This window comes from Cebus imitator, unplaced genomic scaffold (genome assembly GCF_001604975.1).
Source record: "Cebus imitator isolate Cc_AM_T3 unplaced genomic scaffold, Cebus_imitator-1.0 Scaffold98, whole genome shotgun sequence".
Taxonomy (NCBI): Eukaryota; Metazoa; Chordata; class Mammalia; order Primates; family Cebidae; genus Cebus; species Cebus imitator.
Window position 1 is genome coordinate 2962751 of NW_016107413.1, and position 21912 is coordinate 2984662.

At 40.8% G+C, this 21912-nt stretch overlaps 1 protein-coding gene across 6 annotated transcripts in view; it reads right to left on the reverse strand.

Annotated features, from left to right (window-relative positions):
- Positions 1-10950: 10950 nt before the first annotated feature.
- Positions 10951-21912, reverse strand: part of CDK14 (cyclin dependent kinase 14) — a 613351-nt gene continuing 602389 nt past the window's right edge. For 3 of the 6 annotated variants that reach the window (XM_017536523.2, XM_037741317.1, XM_017536528.2), the window contains one exon: positions 10951-14364. The gene's annotated coding sequence lies outside the window, so the exon portion shown is untranslated. The remainder of the gene's footprint in view (positions 14365-21912) is intronic. The other 3 variants (XM_037741319.1, XM_037741318.1, XM_037741320.1) reach the window with 1 other exon arrangement.

A 21912-nucleotide genomic window follows, 5' to 3' on the forward strand; every position in this document is an offset into this window, starting at 1 on the left:
TTCCTTTGGGACAGTGGCTGCCTGGCTTTGGGAAGCAGGAAGCTAATGAGAGGCATAGAGCGTCACTCCTCTATATAACACGTGGTTTCCTGTGAGGCAAATGGGACTCTGGGCAGTTATCACCTCAGGATTCAAAAGCAATAGGGTAGGCAAAGGTTTCCCAAGTGATTACAGGGGATAACATTCAGTTGCAGGTAATGTTAAAATCAGGAGACTTAACTCCCAGAATTCCAAGAGTATCTCAGTCTGGGATTTTCTACCAAACTCTTCCTGATTAGCAAGCACACACATATTAGGATGGGGCCTCTGTATCGTTCAATGCAGAGGTATGATGATTTTAGCACATGTCTGAAAATTCTTGGAAACACTTCCCATCAAGAGGTGGAGTCTAGTTGCCCTCCGTTTAAATATCGGGCTGGCCTTAGCAATTTGCTTCTCATTTTGCAAAGGTAGCAGAGTGATTCTGTGTGGTTTTCAAGGCTAGTTCACAAAAGATAAGATTCTGCCTGGTGCTCTCTCCCTGGAGGTATACTCCTTTGGCACAAGGAAACCATGTACTAGAGCCACTGGTGGGGTGGGAGGGAGAGAGAGAGAGAGAGATAAAGAGAGAGAGAGAGAGACTGGAAGGTTGGGTGTGGGGGGTGGAGAGAGAGAGAGAGAGAGAGAGAGAGACCATATAGACAAAGAGAAAGATGCTTAAATATCCAGTAGTTCCAGCCCCAGCTATTCAAGTCTTCCCAGTGTAGGTGCCAGATATGTGCATGAAGAAGCCTTTGAGTGGATTCCAATCCCAGAATCATCTGATTTCAAGAATTCTTATGCCAAAACCTCACAGACAAGCTGATCCAGAATACTGTATTTGCAGGAACCATGAAAGATTATTTTAAGTTGTTTATTTTTAGGTCAGTCACCAATTTTGAGGGGGTTTGTTTCACAATAGATGTGAGGTATTGCTGTAACAAAACTTAAAACATGTGACAGTGGTTCGGGGCCTGAGTGGAGAATGGAAATTGGAAGAATTGTCAGTAAAAGATTAAAGAAAAGTAAATAAAATGTATCAGAAGCTGGAGGAGAGGAAGCCCTGGTTATGAGGTGGTGGGATGCCTGGCAGTATCCCCTAGATACTGCAGCAGCTTAAAAACAGAAAATCTACCTAAGGAGCTCACAACCCAGTACGGACATATCTAGACAGGATGTTGAAGGTGCTGCCTGGTTCTTTTAGCTGCCCACAGTAAAATATGAGAGCAGAGAGATGAAGTAAGGAAAAATTGTTAAATACAAAAGAGCCAAGACTGTGGGTGTCCAAATAATACAACTATTTCTTAGTCTCATCCTCTCCATATGGCAAATGAGGCTAACATTATAATATGTAATTTTCATTTAAAGATGAAGACAACAGTGTAACTCTAGAATTCTTTGTTAAAACTCAGGCAGATTTAAGGAAGTACTTCGTAGGTTTTTTTTCAAACAGTCAAAGATCCTTTAAAGATCTTAAGGGCATCCTTTCAGCCATCTCCACTAAACAAAAATGCTTCCAAGAATCATCAGGGCAACGTTCCACAATAGCCTTAGAGGGGCATAAAGTAGAAAAAAGTTTGTCTCGTTGAGGTTACATGTGAATCTCAGTTAGATTTATAAGAAACACACAAAGTTTTAAAGAGATGTGTACTAATGAAAGTATTAGTTGATACTAAAAAAGAGATAGTAAAAAATGAAAAGAGGTTTTTTTTGGACCTCTGAAATTCTGTGAGAAAGAAGCAGACTGACCCCTCAGCCATAAAGATGGGGAACATTTAATAGGACAGGAATGATAAGTCAGAGGGAAAAACCAATAGCCCAGAGAATGGAGCCAAGAGCAAGGGATAATCATTCCTAGAGAGATCACTGAGTTCTAATCAAGGAACCGGCAAACTGTGCCTGGCTGGATTGCAGAGCTGCTGCGGACTACTGATTACCATCTAGGTTCTGTTTTTCAAATGTCTTTAGTGGCTGTCCTATGCCTAGCCCACCAAAATATGCTGGGTTTGTGGAAGGCAAACAACTTGTCACTTTAGGTCACAGATCTTGAGATCAGGAGCAGTCTTCAAGAGGCTGTAAATGAGGATCTGTAGCTGAGGAGTCTCAGCTGCAGCACCTGAGCCTGATTTAGGTGATGAGCTACTGGCCCTTGAGCCTAAGACTGGGGCTGTAACAGGTGAGATAGATGTGGGTCTTGGGGGGGGGGATGGTCAGCGAGTGTGTTTTGCATATGGGATCAACAGGGTAAAATTCAAACATTTTAGAGTCTAGATCCTAGGGTCTCCATGGCCTAGTTTTATTCCTCACTGGTCCTTCTCACGCACCTTAGGTACCAGCCTGTCATTGTTATGACTTCCAGAAATTGCTGCTTGCTCTCTGCCTTTTGTTGTTGTGAAATGTAGAGTCCTTGCTGAAAAAAATTACAGTTTTAATAAGATCTGGAGACTTCAAGTGATCCTATTAAGGACAGATAATTTCCTGAGTTAGAGCCACCAGCACAAGGGTGCCCATTCATAGTCTGTCACAGAGTTTAAATATCACCCTGAGGTCATCATAAACCGGGAAGACAGAAGACATTAGCTCAAGGATTTTCTTTGCAAATAGAGTCGCAGCATTTGCATTGCACTCCTGGGACTCAGCCTAACCCCAGAAATGATTGGGCCGAGGCCCCAACTTCATCACTTACAATATTTGTCACCTTGGAAATGTTGCTTCACCTTTCAGACCTAAGGATGGGCTTAGATTGTAAGGCAAGCTCCAGGCTTCCCAATGAACCCTCCCTCCCAACCAATTTGCTAATGACAGTCAGGACCTTAGACAGCAGCTGATGACCTCTGTGGAAAGGCAGTCATATTTTAGTCAGGACTTCCGTGTACTCTCAGGGTCTGTTAATTGGCTCACAGAATAAGACAACCAAAAATATGATTGTGATACTAAAGTTATTAATAAAACTTGAGCATTAAATGACATAGAATGAGCAGTATGAGGATCCTTAAATGACATTTGTAGAACACCATGTTGGGCTGTCAATTTTGAAAACAATTGAAAGCATGCAACCTCACCTAAAATTAATGACCAACATCAGGAAAAAAAATAAAGCTTTCTTCAACCTACTGTGAATTCTTTAGTACACGTAGCAGATAATTGACATAGAGCCTGAAGGGTAATTCAGTCTGCCTCTCCCAAGGTGTGACTTTCCTCTGGGGCCTTATTAAGACATATCACAACACATGTTGTCATTGTGGCATTCATATCAGAGGTGCATTTATTTAATACACCATGCACTACTTCACAGAAAATGGGAAACACTTGGGAATTTCATATTTTGTTTTGCTCTGTGAACACATGGAAAACTCACTTAATATAGGTTCCTCTTTATGTGCTTTCTATGTGCATAAAGTGGATATCTTTGTACCTCAAATATCTGGGGAGCCCTGAACCGTGCTGTGCAAGCTGCAGAAACGAGATGAACAAGACGAGGTGTCTTACTCCCTTAGGGAACTCCGGGTCCTGAAGGGAATCAGAAAAACCCTGCCCTGGGGAAATCAGGGGGAGGAGATCAAGCTCTGAAGAAGGAGTGTGCAGAATTCCCTTGAAGGTGTTTTTGTTATTTCAAAGCTGAGCGATAACTTGAATTATACTATTTATTAATAGCTTTGATAGAGAAAATTTGAAAACGCTGATGTTTTTAGTGTGCAATCTTAGAATCAGGGTCAAATTACATGATGGGCTTACATGGTGTTTCACCCCCCTGTGTGCTTGCATTTGCTCCTCTGTCTGTCTGGAAAGCCTGCCCATGTTCTCTGGAAAGCTCACATGTGTCCTTCTAAGATAATCCCCCCACTCCCACCTCTGCCCCAGAACCAAAGCAAAATATCATATGTTTTTCTGTACTACTTCTGTAAATTTTATTTACTTAATTATTGCATTGAAATAATAGTTCCATAGTTCAATAAAGTCTACATAGTTGTCTTTCCCAACTAGAGTGTGAGGGAAGGACAGTGTTTCACCAATTCATGACCTGCAGTGCCCAGCTCCATGTCTAACACATTGAAGGCACTTAACAGATGCTTGGTGAAATGAAAAATGGTAAGCAACCTAGGCCAAAAAGATTGGTCCCAAAGCAGAGGCTAGATCATGTTATTTCTTTGCTCGATGATCCAGAGTGAAATTCAAACATTTTAGAGCCTGCATCCTAGGGTCTCCATGGCCCAGTTTTATTCCTCATTACACACCGTATGCACCAGCCTAAGCAGAGTGCTTCAATGTCCCCAAATACCCTGTATTTCTCATATTTATGTCTTTTTATTGTTGTTGTTCCTTTATCCTAGTGTGATGCTCTTCCCTACTTCAGTAGGGTATGTGCTAAGATGGTAATCTGTTTCCAAAGCTCTGCTTAGAAGCCGTTTCCTCTGTTAAACCTTCCTAGTTACTTTCAGTACGAGGGGCATCCTCCTTTTTTTCTTCTCCCTTTGCACTATGTTTCACTGTCCCTGCCACATTACACCTTGTAACTTCATTCATTTAATCAACATTTATTGAATTATACATAGAAAGATGAAAATATCCACTACTTTCCCTCAAAATCTCAGATTCTAGTGTGCAGGCACATAAAAGGAAGCTATAATCAAATTTTAAAAGTGTTAGCCAGGCACAATGGCTCACCTCTGTAATCCCAGCATTTAGGAAGGCTGAGGTGGGTGGATTGCTTGAGCCCAGGAGTTTGAGACCAGCCTGGGCAATATGGCAAAACCCAGTCTCTACAAAAAGTACAAAAATTAGCTGGCTGTGGTGGCGTGTGCCTCTGGTTCCAACTACTTGGGAGGCTGAAGTGGGAGGATCACTTGAGCCTGGGAGGCAGAGGATGTGGTGAACCACAATCCTGCTACTGTACTCCAGCCTGGGTGAGAGTGAGAGCCTGTCTTTAAAAAAAAAGTGCAATAGTAGAAATACTCAGAATTTTTTCACAGCTCTTATGACTTGAAATTATGCATTGCATTTTTAATAAATTCTCATTTCCACTGTGAGTTGTTCATCATCATATCTCCAGCACTCAGAACACCTCAGACATGGGGTAGGCAGTCAATAATCATTTGTTGAATACATTAGTGTAGAATAATTTTTAAAGTTTTTCACAGTTAATCTACAATGGAAGTTTACATTTTGCTAATATAAGTTCTCTTCAAGATTGTAATGTGGCTCAATTCCAAGCAGTAATTCTTCCATACTGTGGCCCCATCTTCTTAAACATGTGATTTCCATGTTCACCTGGATGGAGTTGGTGTGAAAGGGAAAGAGTATGGGAATTATGTGATACTTGCTTCATAGGCCAGGCCTGGAAGTGCTGCACTCACTTCTGTTCATATTCCATGGGTCAGAACTCAGCCACCTGCCCACCTCCACCTACAAGGGGGCTGTGCAATGTGGTCTAGCTGGTCTTGTCCAGGAAAAAAAAAAAAAAACTTAGGTCTTTCAAATTCTATGAACGAGAGAGGGAAAAATGGAAAAAAGGGTCAGCTACCCAGGGGAAGGGGCCTTGTCAGCAAAAGCTTCATGGAGGAGGTGATACAGAAGATGAGTCTCAAAGTAGCATTGGGATGTGGCCACCTGAAGAGAGAGGAGAAGGAATTATTAAAAAGTAAGTATAAGCTAAGCAAAGGAGTGGAAACAACGCAGCATTCTCCGAGGCCAGAAGACAGAGAGACAAAGAGAGGGCATGAAAATGGAGAGGAATGAAGGGGAGATCTTGAGTGTGAGGTGGAGGGCTTAATGCCATTACAGAGCTTGGAACTCACTACAGGGGAGAGAAGGAACCACTGAAAGTTTGAAGCAAGAATACAGCACAAATGATTTGAATTTGAATAGAGTCTTCAGGTGGAGGGGACAGAGAGGGGATTTGAGATGGAGGCTAACAGACCACTTAGGAGGTTATATATTTAAACTTCCATGTGGGGTCTCAACAGAAGATCACTCGAGGACAATCTGAAGTGTATATACACATCTGGCTGCAGCCTCAGCCACTGCGATTCAGCAGGAATGTTTAGAAAGCTCCCCAGGCCATTCTGATAGTCAGCCCGGTGTAGGAATCACTGCCTCTGTGCATCATGAGCTCCTGAGAGGACAAGCAGACATCTTTCTTTCCTCTTTGATTTCTCCCACATAGAGCCAGGCCTTACCTTGCATATGATCCCGTAGCATTACATATGATATACATGTAGTATATTCACATTGTTTGAAGTCTTTCAACCACACCCTTTCTAAGAAAGGTTTCTTTCTTAGAAAGAAAGAAAATAGTCCCGTTTCACTCTTATTTAATCTGCATTATCTTTTAATAATTGATTAATTTGTTTTAAAATGGCTAAACATCTACTACACTTTGGGCACCATTTTCAGGCTTGAGGATACAGAGATTGAAAATTCAAAGTGACATGGGGACATAAAAGAGGGAGAAACTGATTCAGGGGAGTTCTGGAATGTTTTACAACAGAGATAATTTTTGAAAAAGATCTTAAGGAGATCAATAGGAATTTAATCAAAAAACAGGAAAGGGCATTCCAGAGAGAACAGTGTGTGCAAAAGAACAGCAGCATGAGAAGGTCTGGAACATCTAGGGATCTGTGGGAAGTTTAGCGTGGTGAGGGCAGAGGATGTGCACATGGAGGCACGGGAGATGAGGGGGAAAGAAAGGGGCTGAGAGGTAGTGGTGTTCTGGAAACTCCTCAAAAACAACAATAACAAAATCCAAACATGATTTGCAGAGTTTGCCGATTTCTGATTTCAAGCTGTCAATGATTTAGGACTGGCTTACAAAATTCCTAAACATTTTAGAACTGGTTTTTATGAACTGGTAGCAGCTGCTTCCAGTGCATGACTGATTGGAGGTCAGATCCTTTAATTTTAACAGAGATTCTGAAAAAATTTGTTTTCCCTTGCCTTGGCTGTGCCTCACATTAAGATGAGGCTTGTTTTAATGAGTTTGGAGTGGAATAAGCCAAAGAAACACACAAGGGACCTGAAGGCTCACTGAAGCTATTAATTAGGCTCCTACCACTCACCACTAGTGCACTTAGACCTAGGCAAAAGGGACCCCCATTTTGGTTTCTATGATCAAGTGGCCTAGCTCCAGTCTGCTACAGACATAGCCCTTCTCCACAGAATGAGGAATCCTTAGTGCTATGCCCAACAGGAACTTATCTCCTCCATTCCTCCATATACTCCAGATGCCTATGACCCATGACTCTGGCATACTCTCTGCAGATGGAGTCTTCCCTGAAACCACCCTCTTGAAGGCATGTACCTCATCCCGCTGGCCAAAGAGAAGCTGTTTGAGGAAGGTATGGAGATGTGGGGGCTGGGATGTCCACACACATGCATATGTGGCCCTTACATCATGGATGGAGCTGGGGATGCGAAGTGAAAAGAAGTGGGTCAGTCTCAAGCTGCACTGGCTCCCTCTGTACTGCCACATTTTGGTGAGGAACTTTGCATCTAACTGTGAATCTGGCCTTCAAGTTCATTATAAAGGCATATTTGTCAAAGTAAGAGAACAGAACAGATTTAGCACTTTGTTAGTTGGATATATATTTTAAAATATTTAAACATATGGTAAGTGGGCCTTCGTTTTTACTTTTACCCTGGGCCCTGCAAATGTTAGGGGTGGTTCTTGCCTACTTCATTAGTAGGGCTGTGTTGTAAACCAAGGTAAGCAAACTACAGCCTCCAGGTGAATTCCTGCCTACTGTAATTTTTAATAAGATATGTGAGCTTAAAATAGCTTTTACAATTTAAAATAGTTCTTAAAAATCAAAAGAAAAACAATATTTTGTGGCATGTAAAAATTACATGAAACCCACATTTCAGTGTCCACAAATTGCTATCTTGGAACACATCCCTGCTCATTCATCTATGTATTGTACATGGCTGTTTTCATACTACAGCAGCAAAGTGAGTAGCTGGGAAAGACTGTACGGCCGGGAAAGTCTAAGGTATTCACTGGCTAGCCCTTATAGAAACACTTCCTGACCCTCACCCTGGAGTAGCAGACAGGCAGGAGGAAAGGAAGAATCAGGCAGTTCTCACACTGGCTGCACAATAGAATCACCTGTTGATTTCTCCAAGCAGACCCCCCACCCACAATATTTCTTGAATGGTCTGGGGTGGGGTTGTTTTTTTAAACTTCCTGGTGATTCAAAGGAGAGTCAAGGCTGAGAAACAGGGGGCTAAGGGAATTAATACATGAAGGTCTGAATTTCCCAAATGTTAAGCAAGATGGTGCAGGACTGGCCTGCTTTTCCCAGGGATCTTAGTGGATTATAGCCTTTCTTGAGGAAGAAAGGTACCCAGTGATGAGATTTCGTTGAAGATGGAGAGGGGGCAAAAGAGTAATTGTTTTGCACTGTAGTATGATTTATAAGCTCAGTTCAAGGGTTTTAAACCTCTCTAAACCCTTGAACCATTGTTTCAAACATGTGTCCCTGGACTTCCCTAGCATTGTTTGCATCTCTCAGGCAGGCACACCTTAGGCTGTGTACCACATACCTTTGCAGGGACCCCTGCTGGGTCATTTCTCAGGATACACCCCAACAGGGAACCCTTACCCTATCTGTGCAGCATGCCCTCCATAATTATTGGTGGTCTCGCAGGGAAGGAGAAAAAAGACAGCTCTATCAGAATCCCATTCTCCACTAGCACAGTCAGCACCATCAGCAGAGGATGGCTCCAGGGCTGCAAGGCTGCTCTGAGCTATTATTGTGCCTGGCTCTCTCTCAGCATGACTCAATGCAGACAATATAGCACACGGAGAGCGTGGGGGATGAACAGTAAATACGAGGCCTTGGATTTTTTTTAATCTTGTCAGTTTTTCCCTGATTTGTGTCCTTTATCCTAGCCCCCTCTGCTATATAAGCTGCTCAAAGCTAATGCCCATAACGCCACCACCCACTGGTAGCAGCAGGCTGCTGGGCCACTCTAGGGTTCTCATTGCAGAGATTTACAATGCCCGCCATTATTCAGCAACTGTACATGTTAACCCAGTGGCACAAGGTTGCTCCAACACCTTCCCCTCTGGTTTCTCTTTACTCTGGAGGCCAACAGCGACTATAGGAGTGCCGCCCTCCTGACTCGAACTGCTTGCCTCAGTGAGCACACATCACATCCTTCGACCTGGCAGAGCTAGAATAGGCCCCACTGAATGACAGGAACATCGGGCAATTATGGAACTGAGACGATGCCTGACATTTCTACTGCCACATTAAAAAAGTTAAAAATATTTCTCAAAGGTGTTTCTTTGGCCTCTTGTAGATACCTACCCTCCATCCCCTTCTTTCTTCTATTAACAGCTGATGTGATTACATCTCTAAAATGTGAGCTTGCTGCAAGGCTGCTGGGAGTGACCTCAACAACGAGCCTACGAGCTACTGTAGCTGTTAGGAGGTGAAACAGTGCCATACATTTTGCTCCCTTCAAACAACTCCCTGGAACAAGTTACTATTTTCACACTTCCATTAATTATAATCAGTTTCAAGGGTAATTTATGGCTCCCATTTAACTAAGAAATGTGCCTATTATCTCTACCTCAGCTGCTGTGAAGTCTACCTCTGTGCAATCTCCTGTTCCAGCATCCAGTAGTAGCGGCAGCGACTGTCTGGAAATACACTTGCCTTGGCATAGACGATTTCCTGCTTCAGGGGAAACAGAAGAAGTACTTGGAGGATGAAGATGCGGTCGTTCTCATGAGCTTTTCTGGAGAGAAATATGCATCGGCTGAGTACACCTATGTTTGGCTTTGTGTGAAGGGTTTATAAACTGAAATCACAGAGATTTCAAGAGAAGAGCAAGGTAAGGAAAACATAAGGTAGCTGCTCCTGGTGGGTAATGGTCTGCCCAGAAGAAAGCCTGGAATCCTGGGTCCTCTTAACATGGAATGTGAACTTGTGAACACATTTTTTTTTTTCTTTGAGACAGAGTCTCTCTGTCACCCAGGCTGGAGTGCAGTGGTGAGATCTTGGCTCACTGCAACCTCCATCTCCAGGGGTCCAGTGGGTCTCCTGACTCTGCCTCCTGAGTAGCTGGAATTACAGGTGCCTGCCACCATGCCTAGCTAATTTTTGTTTTAGTAGAGACAGGGTTTTTGCCATGTTGGCCAGGCTGGTCTCATACTCCTGACCTTAGATGATCCACCTGTCTTGGCCTCCCAAAGTGCTGGGATTATAGGCATGAGCCACTGCGCTCAGCCTTTTAAATCATCAAATACCTAGCATGAACATTATTAGCTATTTATCAAATCATGGGGGCCTAAGATTATGGCATATCTGACAAGAAGGAGAAGATGATGATACAAAAGGAACTGGCCTTCCAGGTTGGCACTGTCAATCCAAACATGGGATCCCAAGAATGCCCTGCAGTTTCAGGAGGAGACGCCCCCTACGTGGTGGTCAGGGAAGTACACTCAGTTCAGAATGAACAGCCATGCTTCTGGCCCAATACCTGCACGCTGAAGCTCTGATTTGTACTCAGTGGAGGGTAACCTACTCACCTCATGTTAGAATATGTGCAAAAAATAGAGAAGGAGCCAATAAAAGGTAAATAGGCCTGTCGCTGAACAAAGCCAGAAAGGCTCCAGATGCATGAGAGATGGGCAGAACATGTGACGTGTGAACATCAGGAAGGGGCTGGGAGAACTGTGAAGACCCTGCAGGTGGCGGATTTGTTTCACATGGCCTCTACTCCCTTACATAAACTTGGCACAGCAAATCAAGGAAAGGGGAGGGTTTAACAGACTCCTGAACCATTCCAGCTAACTCAGTCCTTCCCACATATTGTGTATTTTTTCTCTAATTTCACTGTGTCCAAGAGGTTTTTATGACAATGTTTCTTTGATATGGTATATGGTTTTACAGGGCATCCACCAAGAAGATGTACCAAGAACAGGTATGGAGATTCTGCTATACTTTATTCCATATCATGTTACAAGAAAACAACAGTGACAGCTGACAAACCATTACATCTTTCATAATACAGACAAATTACAACTGGTAACAAATAGGCAACATGTATTATTCCATTCTCCTTACTATGTGTCATTTGAAAGTATAATAGTTTTCTGAATAATGCTAACATATTTCTTAGGTACCAATCCCCTGTTAGAAAGTACACATCTCAGCGCATCATACAAAAAAATAAATAAATAAAACATAAAGGGAAAACTTAAAAATCCACTCCCAACTGAGAATGTAGGTTTTGTATGTGCCTCTAAAATATGCTGCTGTGGGAAAAGGAATGAGAATAGAAGATTGCTTATTTTATTGATTTTTTTCTGTGTGTTTTTGGTGTATGAGAAAATTACAGGGCAATAACATATACATTTCTTCTGTCTACAGGCCAGTAAAGTAGATGGAACTTATGCACAGTTATGCATCATATTCCTATGTATAGGAGGCAGGCAACATCTACCCCAGTATAGACAGCTTAAATAGCCTCTTATATAACAAAGATTACAAAACCAATAATATTCACAGATGAGTATCATATAAATGCATAACCAAAGGTACTGATTATACTGGCTGTCATATACACACCGAGGAATGGATACCAAGAGGCCTCACTTTCTTTGTAAGTCAGAGGGCTCCTGGAAACTTTCTAATCACTCTTGGGAGGTAGAAATCGCTTCTCACCCCTGCATCAGTGGATGGACAGCCACCCTGTCTTATGTCCCCTATTTTTTGCTGAGCGCTGCAAACATTTTTTTCCACATCCTATGTATATTTTAAAATCAACCAAACTGTTCTTTTAAGAAAATGGAAATTAAGGGTCAAATCTCCTTTCAGAATACTGTGTGTGCAGCGATGTGCTAAGGTGTTTGTACTATTCTTACCATCTGTTTGAGTTCAAGATATTCCTTCTTATAAAAATAATCTTACAAAACATTCCAGCGCTTTCTTAATAGAATAATAAATCTGCTAATGAACACAGTCTGTATTGATTTTCATGACTGCCCACAAAGAGGGCAGAAGAGGAAAGAAACCAAGGGAGATCATGATTGCAAATAGGGGAAGGAGAGAGGGAGGGAGAAAGAGGGGCCAGGGGTAGGAGGGAGGGAGGGAGAGAGGGAGAGAGAGAGAGAGAGGAAGAGAGAGAAACCAAACTTTGGATTTCCTGTATGCATGGCAAGTATAGGGTACTCAAAACCTCCTGACCTTGTGAGAGGTATGTCTCTGTAACAAAACAGAATTTTCTCTCCACTGATCAGTATAATATTTAACTTCTCCACAGAAGCTGCCTATGACAGGGACATGCATCTCTAATAGTCCTAGTTGAAGTCTTTCAACATTAAATATTTTCAAATTTTCAAGTTCAAAACCTTATTAAAAAGCAACATTTAACTATCAGTTGCTCTTGCTTTAGACTTAGTGAAATACAAAAGTCATGCCTCTTCTCCAAATGAATGATTCAAAACAAGTCACAGGAAAGGCCATTTTTAATTGCATGTAAAGTTTTCTCCCTATATATATTTTTTAAGAAATCCTAATTTAAGTATACTTTAAATTAAAATACCTCTAAAGACTTCCAGTGGGTTGGAATGTATGAAGGAGGAATGGAAAAGATTTCTAGGTAGCAAACAGTAGACATTCTACACTTGGGTGTTTTCTGCTCTCTTTAAAACAAACAAGAAAAAAATCCGTTCCTAAAGCCTAAAAAGTTAAAAAGAAAGCCAAAACCGGGAAAGAAGAAACAAGAACCTGAAAAAAACAACCAAAACACCACCCCGAAAAAAGAACAATTTAAAACCTAAGAAGTCCGAAGTCAAGTTCCCTCCGGGAATGAACCTGAATAAAAAAAAACCTTAACCCCAACCAAACCCCAAAAAAAAGGCTAATCAAACCTGCCCCTAAATCCCAAGCCTCAACCCAAAAAAAGGAGAAAAAATTCAAACAACCAACCAATCCCCCCCTCCTTCCGAACAAAAAGAAAAAGGAAAAACAAGGAAAAAAAAGGAATTTTGGAAGAAATTGGGGGCAAAAGAACCAAGGTTCAACCCTTAAAAGAAAGCCCCCAAACGCCCCCTTGGCCGCAAGAACAATGGGCAATCCGCAAGGAAGCCCGCCCCAACGGGAACCGGCCCGCAGCAAGCAACCCCCCCCCCAAAATAAAACAAAAAAACCGCCCGGGCCCACTTTCCCCAAGGGCAAAAAACCACCCGCAACCCCCAAGAGCCCCCAAACCCCTGAAAAAAGGAAACCGCGCCAATCCCCTTTCCATCTTTAAAGCAAGATTCCTGCCTTGTTTCTCAAATCTACATTTGAACAGTTATTCCAGGAGATGTCTTAAAGTAAGGAACCCAATGATGTCTTCCAATGGCTTGGAATTTTTTTTAATGTAATTTTTTAAAAAGGTGCTTTGTTGTAACTGAGCAAACCGTGAACTGGATAACTACGTAATTTACTTTGCAAGCCTTAACCAGCCAAGATTGCTTTCAAGGCTCATCCAACAGATACAGTTCTTTTGCACCAGGTTTAAAACATTCTGTTCCTCACTCTTTCCTCCAGTTAGAAAATGCAAAGTGTAACAGAATGGATGGAAAAAAACACAGTTACCTCAATCTCCAGAAGCTGAAACATAAGCAATTTATCCCTGTCTTTGCTCTTAATGTTTGATAATTGTTTTTTTCTCTTTCAACCTATTCAAAAAACAGTCATGCTATGTGGCTTGAAAATGCTAAGCACAGTCCAATATCCTATATATAAATGTGCAGTTATTTCCAAGTAAAAAAAAAAAACCACATTTGCAAATGTTCTCAAAAGGTAAGCTACAGGTGGGGCCCCACAGTCAGGGGCCAAGTTGTCAAGTCAAAGAACAGAGGTTTGCTTTAGCAGAAAATTTCCTTCATAGTGATTGCAAAATGTGCACTGCTCTCAAAGAAAACACACATCGTTTTATGCCACTCTGTGGCTTTCAAGTACAGACATTACTGAAGAAGTGTGAACACCAAATGTGTTGTCTTAATGTATTTAACACATGGCTGGTGAAAACACAAAAACCTTTACAGAGACGCTGCGCTACAGAGGGAAATCAAACAAAATCAAACACAAAAGACTGAAAAGAACACATGCCATGTATCAGTAAGCAAAGCTTAATCTTCACATAGTTCTTGGAAATCACAAGGTATCCAAATGCATGCAAAGTTTTAAATAAATTGCAGAGAAAACAGGGTCTTGCCAGCTTCAACTTTCTTGTGAGTGAAATTCACCACAGGGAGCGAAAGAAAACTGATCCAAGATTCCCTTCATATTATTGGCCACTTCATTAATGTTTTTTTTTTTTTCTTCCCAGAATGATGACAACTTAATCCTGGAAGGAGGAAAAGAGAAAATTGTTATATAAAAAATCTACGTCATCAATTTTTCCTAAATTGCATGAGACATCAAAATTGGTCAGTCCAAAGTGAGCCCATTGATGTTCCCCACAGCTGCTCCAAACACATAAATATGAAGCAGAATAGTCTCCTTAAACAAAAAATTCTTCTAATACAATAAACAAATGTTCTGACTACACTTTCTCCTCTTAAAATCATTTAAATCAACCAATTCAATTGGTCTATCTTCCTCTTGGATTATTTAGAGAAGAAGAAATTCAGCAAATTTCCTTCCCTAAATCATTAGTAGTAATACTGATCTTAATTACGTGCCTGTAGCATCATACAGACCATTAAAAGGACATATCATCATGCTCATTTTTATGAACATGAAATAGAAAAATGGATCACATAAATGCTTTAAAAAAATTCAGCTGTATATAATTACTTCGTTGCCTATTACCATTATTTCAGTTTCAGCAGAATGAAAATTGGCCAGTGTGACCTGAATTGGCAGCCTCTTCCCAACATCCTGTATAGGACTTCGTGTTTCCAATAATGCTTCCTTAAAACAGTAACAACTTGTGGGCGAATGGTTCAAGCAAAAAGAGGGAAGCTTCACTCTGCCCCTTTCCATACATCTTTTTGGCCCTTAAGCATTTTCACTGGGTCTCTAGGATGGGAAAAGAATGCCCTGCCAGGATGGGTAGAAACACTCCCAGGTTCAAGGCATATAGCCAAGATCAGTTCATTAGCTGCACTGAGTTCCAGAACCAGTTCCTTAGCTATGTTTAGAAGCTGCTGGTCATTAAGGCCTGGTGAGGCCTTCGTGTCCCCATCTACAAGGCTGTAGAATCATCTTCCCAGATGCAGAGGGAACCCTGGATGGTGTCTGATCCCAAAGGTTTTGTCCTTGAGACTTCACAGTGCAGTTGTCCTGCTGCTGCCTACACAGGCTGTGGCATCAAGGACATCACCCCTGCATAGCAACAACCTAGCAATACCTTGACCAGAGAGCAGAAATTCCTCTCTTACACTCAGGAACCATTGAAATAGCATCCTCCCCACCCTTTACCATTTCCCCTACTTACTACGATGAGTTTCTGGCATGTTAAATTTCCATTCTTTCTTAAAATCAAAGCAAAATTTATAGAAAACAAAATGAACCATTTCAAAGAATACAACCTAGTGGCATTCAGTGCATTCACAATGTTGTTCAACTATCATCTCTATTTAGTTCCAGAGCATTTTCACCCCTAAAGGAGATCCTATATCCTGTAAGTAGTCACTCCCTATCTCTCCTTGTCCTAGCCCTGACAACTATTAATACTAACATTTCTGTCGCTATGGATTTACCTATTCTAGAAATTTCATACAAATGGAATCATACAATATGTGACTCATCGTGTCTAGTTTTTTTCACTTAGCACGATGTTTTTGAAGTTCACCCATGTTGTAGCATCATTATTTTTTAGGGTTGAATAATATTCTGTTGTAGGAATACACCACAGCTCATTTATCCATTCATTGGTTGATGTATATTTGGGTTGTTTCATCTTTTGGCTAACAGTGAATATTGCTGTTCTGAACATTCATGTACAATTATTTGTTTAAACACTGTTTTAAATTCTGTTGAGTATATATCTAGGAGTGAAATTGCTAGGTCACATGGAAATTTTATGTTTAACTTTCTGAGGAACTGCCAAACTGTTTTCCATCATGGCTGCACCATTTCACATTCCCACAAGGAATGTATAAGGGTTCCAATTGCCAAAACGTTTGTTTGTTAAAAAAAAAATTATAGCCATCCTAGTGGGTATGAACTGATTTGCACTTGCATTCCCCTAATGATTAGTGATGTTGGGCACCTTTTCTGTTTTTTTTTTTTTTTTTTTTTTTTTTTTTAAAGACACGGTCTTGCTTTGTCACCCAGGCTGGAGTGCAGTGATTCAGACCTAGCTGACTGCAGCCTCGACCTTCCTGGGCTCAGCGGATCCTCCCATCACAGCATCCCAAGGAGCTGGGACTACAGGCACACACCACCATGCCTGTTTAATTTTTTGTATTTGTAGAGACAGGGGTTCACCATGTTGTCCAGACTGGTCTTGAACTCCCGGACTCAAGCCATCTGCCTGCCTTGGCCTCCCAAGATGCTGGGATTACAGGCATGAGCCACCATGCCCAGGCTGTTGAGGACCTTTTCATGTGGTTGTTGGCCATAAGAATATCTTCTTTGGAGAAATATCTATAGATGTCCTTTGTTCATTTTTAAATTGGGTTGTCTTTTGGTTGTTGAGTTGTAGGAGTTCTTTATACATTCTGGATATTAATTCCTTATTAGATATTATAATTTTTCTCCTATTCCATAGGTTGCCTTTTTACTCTGTTGACTGTGTCTTTTGATGTACAAAAGTTTTAAATTTTGGCAAAGTTCAATTTATCTCTTTTTTCTTTTGTTGCTTATACTTTTAGTGTTACATGTAAAAACCCAGTGTGAAATCCAAGGTTACAAAGATTTACCCCTATATTTTCTTCTAAGAGTCTTATAGTTTTAGCCCTTGCATTTATATCTTTAGTCTATTTTGAGTGAAGTTTTGTATATGGTATGAGGTAGGGGTAACCTTTTATTCTTGAGAGTTCTCTGTCCTCAATTACTGAGCCAAAGGTAAACAAAAGCCCTTCCTTAAGTTTCTAGGAGAGGCCTGGGGGGTAGATGGATACCACACATAGGCCCTTTGATACCCCTGCACCCCACCTCCTCAGTTATTATCTCAAATCCTTGCTGCTTGTGGGGCAGTTGTCCATGAGGCTTATTTGACCACTCCTCAGCCTTGCTTGATTGTGCAACTACGACTTTATCAAACCTCTTCTTAAGTCACCACCCTAGCAAAAATAATTACGTGGGAACAACCTCCTTTGTCTCCAGCCTACCCTTGTTGTTTCAGGGAAATGAAGAAAGAATGTGCTGTACATGCTGCTCCATGTAACTATGCATTCTGATCTAGGCATTGGCATCTTTTTTGAGGTCCATGAAATCGAGAAGAGAGAGCACTCATCCTTACAGTACTTTAAGCACGCTTGTCCACAGGTATCCTCACCTGATCCTCAACCCCACTATCAGCGTTGACATTTTTATTAAGCAGATGATAAAAGCGTCTTTTTCCTTCCATTTACCTTAAACAGCAATTGAGATTCCAGCTCTTCCTGGAAGCCTGCCCACCCCAGCTAAATGGGAGCCATAGGTCTGTCCTGACATCTGCTTGCCCAGGCATGGAGTTCCTACAACTATACGCAAATGATGTAGTCCTTCCTGGCTCTCCCCTCTTTTACCACTCTAATCAACAGAATGGAGACTTGGTACCCACACTGACCTCCTGAACCAGAGACTTCATTTAGTCCCTCCTAAGGTGTGAAGACACTTCCTATGAAGGAGCAATCAGGGGACAGGTGGCATCAGTGTGTTCTTGATTAAGCTAGATTTTGTTGACTCTTGTGTCCCCAGAGCACAGACCACGCCTGGCTCAGGTGCTCAATATACAGTTATTGAATGAATAAAGGTGGAAAATGTAGAATCTGAAGATTTGAAGGTGGAACATGTTTTCAGATGTAGAGTTCCCTATGGCACATTCACTAAAGGCAAATGCGAGGCCTGTGAAATAGCACAGAGCTGCATGCAGAGCAGGTCATCCACAGATATACCACTAGCCTGAGGATGGTTGGTAGGATTAACACCTTCCTGTAGGCAAAACTTACTTTTTTTTTTTTTTTTAAACTCCATGACATTATATTTGAAAGGAATGATTTGATTTCCAGTACATCTGATTTCATGTAACATTAAACTATGTTGTCACCATAGTCAATGGCATATTTACTATCCTGTTGGGTTAAGATGTTTTTTAGACATCGATGGTGTTTGTTCTTGCCTTTGTCCTGATTCTTTGAGTGTAATCTCTAGGAGAATCACATGTGCCTAACCTAGGGCATAAACAGAATTGCATAATAAAGGATAATACATAATAATAGTAATTGGATAATAAATGGTGAACACAGTGATTACGATAAGTCCATTACTTAGATTTGGGCTCAAACATTTAATGGAAGGAGCCAATAATGAGAACAGAAGGGAGGTAGACACTTTCCCATCTCTGTGAGCTGACTCCAAATGCCCCAAATTATGCTGGTTACCCTGCCTGGTGCTGTTCGCCAGCAGCATGGGATGTCCCTTCTTCCTCCTTGAGTAGCATTAGCTTCAATTTTCAATGAGTACGTATCAGGTAGGTCAGTTTTTGCTGGAAAATTGTTAAGAAAATCTAAATGCAATCATACATTTGATGAATGGGGATTTAGGTAGAGGGATAGAGGGTATACTACAATCACAGGGAAGCAAAATATAATAGCAATAGCAATGTAAATCTTTCCTTACCTTTATTAAAATATGCAGCATGCACAATACAAATGAACAGTGAATATGAATTATAAGCTCAACTATGTGCATAGCCACTCATAGGTATATAAATCATAAGATTAATGGATGCCATTTTTATCTTGCTTTCAGCTTTTACAATGTTCTTTCTCTCTAGAAATGAATGTTTTAAACAAGAAATTGGATTTGATTGATAAAATCCTTATTCAGAAATATCTACATAGAGCTTCTTGGCTATAAATATTAATTAATTGGATCGCTGGTACCCATAATGCAACTTTGTTCTGACCCATGTGCCCTATGAACTAGATATTTTTTGGATTCAATTTTCTTAAAACCAACTGTCAGCATCATGTGATGGAGGAGATGAAAAATGAAAATGAGCAGTCCCGCTGTGCAGGTGGGTGACCTGTGGGAGAGAGTCTGCCTGGTAGGATTTTTACACGAACCATCAGACACAGACCAATTGATTAGATCATCTCATACCCGCCACCAACTAGGCTCAAGAGACTAATTAGAGAGAGTACTGCCTGCGCAGGCACCCCATTGACACCTAATTTGCTCAGCCAAAGCCTTTGGGGAAAATGTATTATCTCTGCAGCTGCACTTCATGCATTTCTGATTTGAGGCATAAGCAAGGAGTGCTTCATCACTCTTTTGAGCAAACTGAATGTAGAAGCCCTTAAGTGCTAAATGCAAGCAAACAGACCAAAATTAAAAACGAGCCAGGCTCTTTCTAATTCCCTCTGTGCTCCCTGTTAAATCTCTGTGTGTACATACAACCACACACCCCTACACACATGCATGCAGTTTACACGCTGGAGGGACAGCATCGCTGAGGACCCCCGCTCAGGGTGCTTCGATGCAATCAGGTGGTCTGCGTTTCACTGGCCTATTTACACACTCTAAGGTTTTGCGTTTGTTTGACTGTGTTTTTTTTTCTGCTGCACTGCCCTTCCTCAAAGTATTCTTTTTTCTACAAGACAACTCTGGCACATTTTCCCCCCCATAAGCCTCACTAGAGAGAAGTGATTGTTTTGGTTCCAAATTAAAACAACTGTAGGTTTTCCTTTCATTGCCTAAATTGTGAACAGGATATTCTCCAGGATGTATGTGAAGCTGTAGGGTAATCCGCTCATTTCTATTTAGGAGACTGCTTTGTAAATATGCCTAACAGAGAAGGAAAAAAATACTAAAACTTGACAGAATGAAATCTACCTCATAACAGTAAAGACAGCATAAAATTTTTTAACACATTTAGGCTCTCTTCAAGAAAAAAAAAAAGATTATCATTTGACCAAATCTAGTTTTATCCATTAGCTTTAGAACAAAACTAATTCCAACCTCCTTCTCAAATGTAGAATTCAAAATATCAATACATAAGGAAGCATTTAAAGATTGGCATGTAATTAATTACATACTTTCAAAAAGGAAATAAAAATAAATGATCCAGGCAATAATGGAAAAATTAGGATATCTCTGTGCCATATTTAGAGGATGTGGAATGGGCTTCCTTAATGCTAGAATGAAAGAGAAAAACAGGACCATGGTGGTGTTCTATAGTGCACTTACTGATTTTGTGCCTTTCCAGTCACGTGTTGGATGAATTATTCTACCCACATGTTCTGATAAATTATAATTCTGCTTTGCAATTTTTCACATTTAGCCTATTTTTAAGAGTTTAATGAAGGTCGGGTGCAGTGGCTCACGCCTGTAATCCCAGGACTTTGGGAAGCTGAGGTGGGCAGATCACCTGAGGTTGGGAGTTCGAGACCAGCCTGGCTAAATGGAAAAACCCTGTCTCTACTAAAAAATACAAAATTAGCTGGGCATGGTGGCATGCATCTGTAATCCCAGGTACTCGGGAGGCTGAGGTAGGAGAATCACTTGAACCCAACCCAGGAGGTGGAGGTTGTCGTGAGCTGAGATCGCACCATTGCACTCCAGCCTTGGCAACAAGAGCGCAACTCCGTCACACACACACACTCACACAAAAGAGTTTAATGAAGATTTCACATGAACAATGTCCCAGAAAAAGAAAAAAAACAGACTTATAAGACTGTGCCACTTTGAGTTTGGTTTTGCTTAAAATACCAAGAAAAACAAACAAAATAAATATTTGTATCTAATTCATCTTCAAGTAGCATTTGCTATTATAGATAATTAAGTCCACAAATAAGGTTGTTAAACCCTAAGCACCTAGGCAAGCACAAATCTCTCTAAAAATATCAAATAAATATATGCATACACATGTTTATATTTATAACACATAGTCAAATTTTATACTATAGATTTTATATGATGCTGGACTCAAAGTGGTTAGTTTTAAACTTCATACTGAATTCAGAAAATCTGGGACAGCATAATTTCCTTATTCTTTGCGTGAATTTAATGTGTTATAATTTGGCTAGAAATGCAGGTTTTCTTTTAGAATATCTGAAATCAGTGTTTTCGTTTCTCTCACACTGCATTGAGGCTCCTTGAGAAGGGGTGGGGGGGAGGAAGTGGTATGAAGCAGAAGGAAGTAGAAAATTAGTCAAACCTACTTCTGTAACTTATTTCTGATTTTTGATAATCATGCTTCTTCCCCCTAAAAGAGAACACATCTTTGAGACCAGCAAGAGAATATTAATTAAAATGAATGCAGAGATAGACGGGCTTTGTTTTAAGCTTAACAGAAGGCCCATCATACAAAATAGCCCAAATCCTTTAAGTGAAAGCTGTTTAGTAACATCCATATGGATGCACAATGCACTAATTGCAGCAACTTTGCACATTTTAAGCTTCATGCCAAAGTGGTGATTTTAATTAAAATTTTTTAAGGCAAAGCTGTAAGTCTAACATTTCAAAACAAAGCATTTCTCATATGAGAAGACTGACAACATATCATTTTAATAATCATCATTATCAACGAACATTTATTGAAATCCTCATTAAAGAACAGGCATTATATGATGTGTAATTAGCCCCGATTGAAAAGAGTGTTCTATTTTAATGGTGTGACTGTTTATTAAGTCAGATTTATGCAAATGAAAAACACTGGTCATATTTTAGACACACATGGACAAAAGAATGGCAATTCTGGGATTTTTTCCTGTCTCAGTCCTATCTCAGCAAAGGG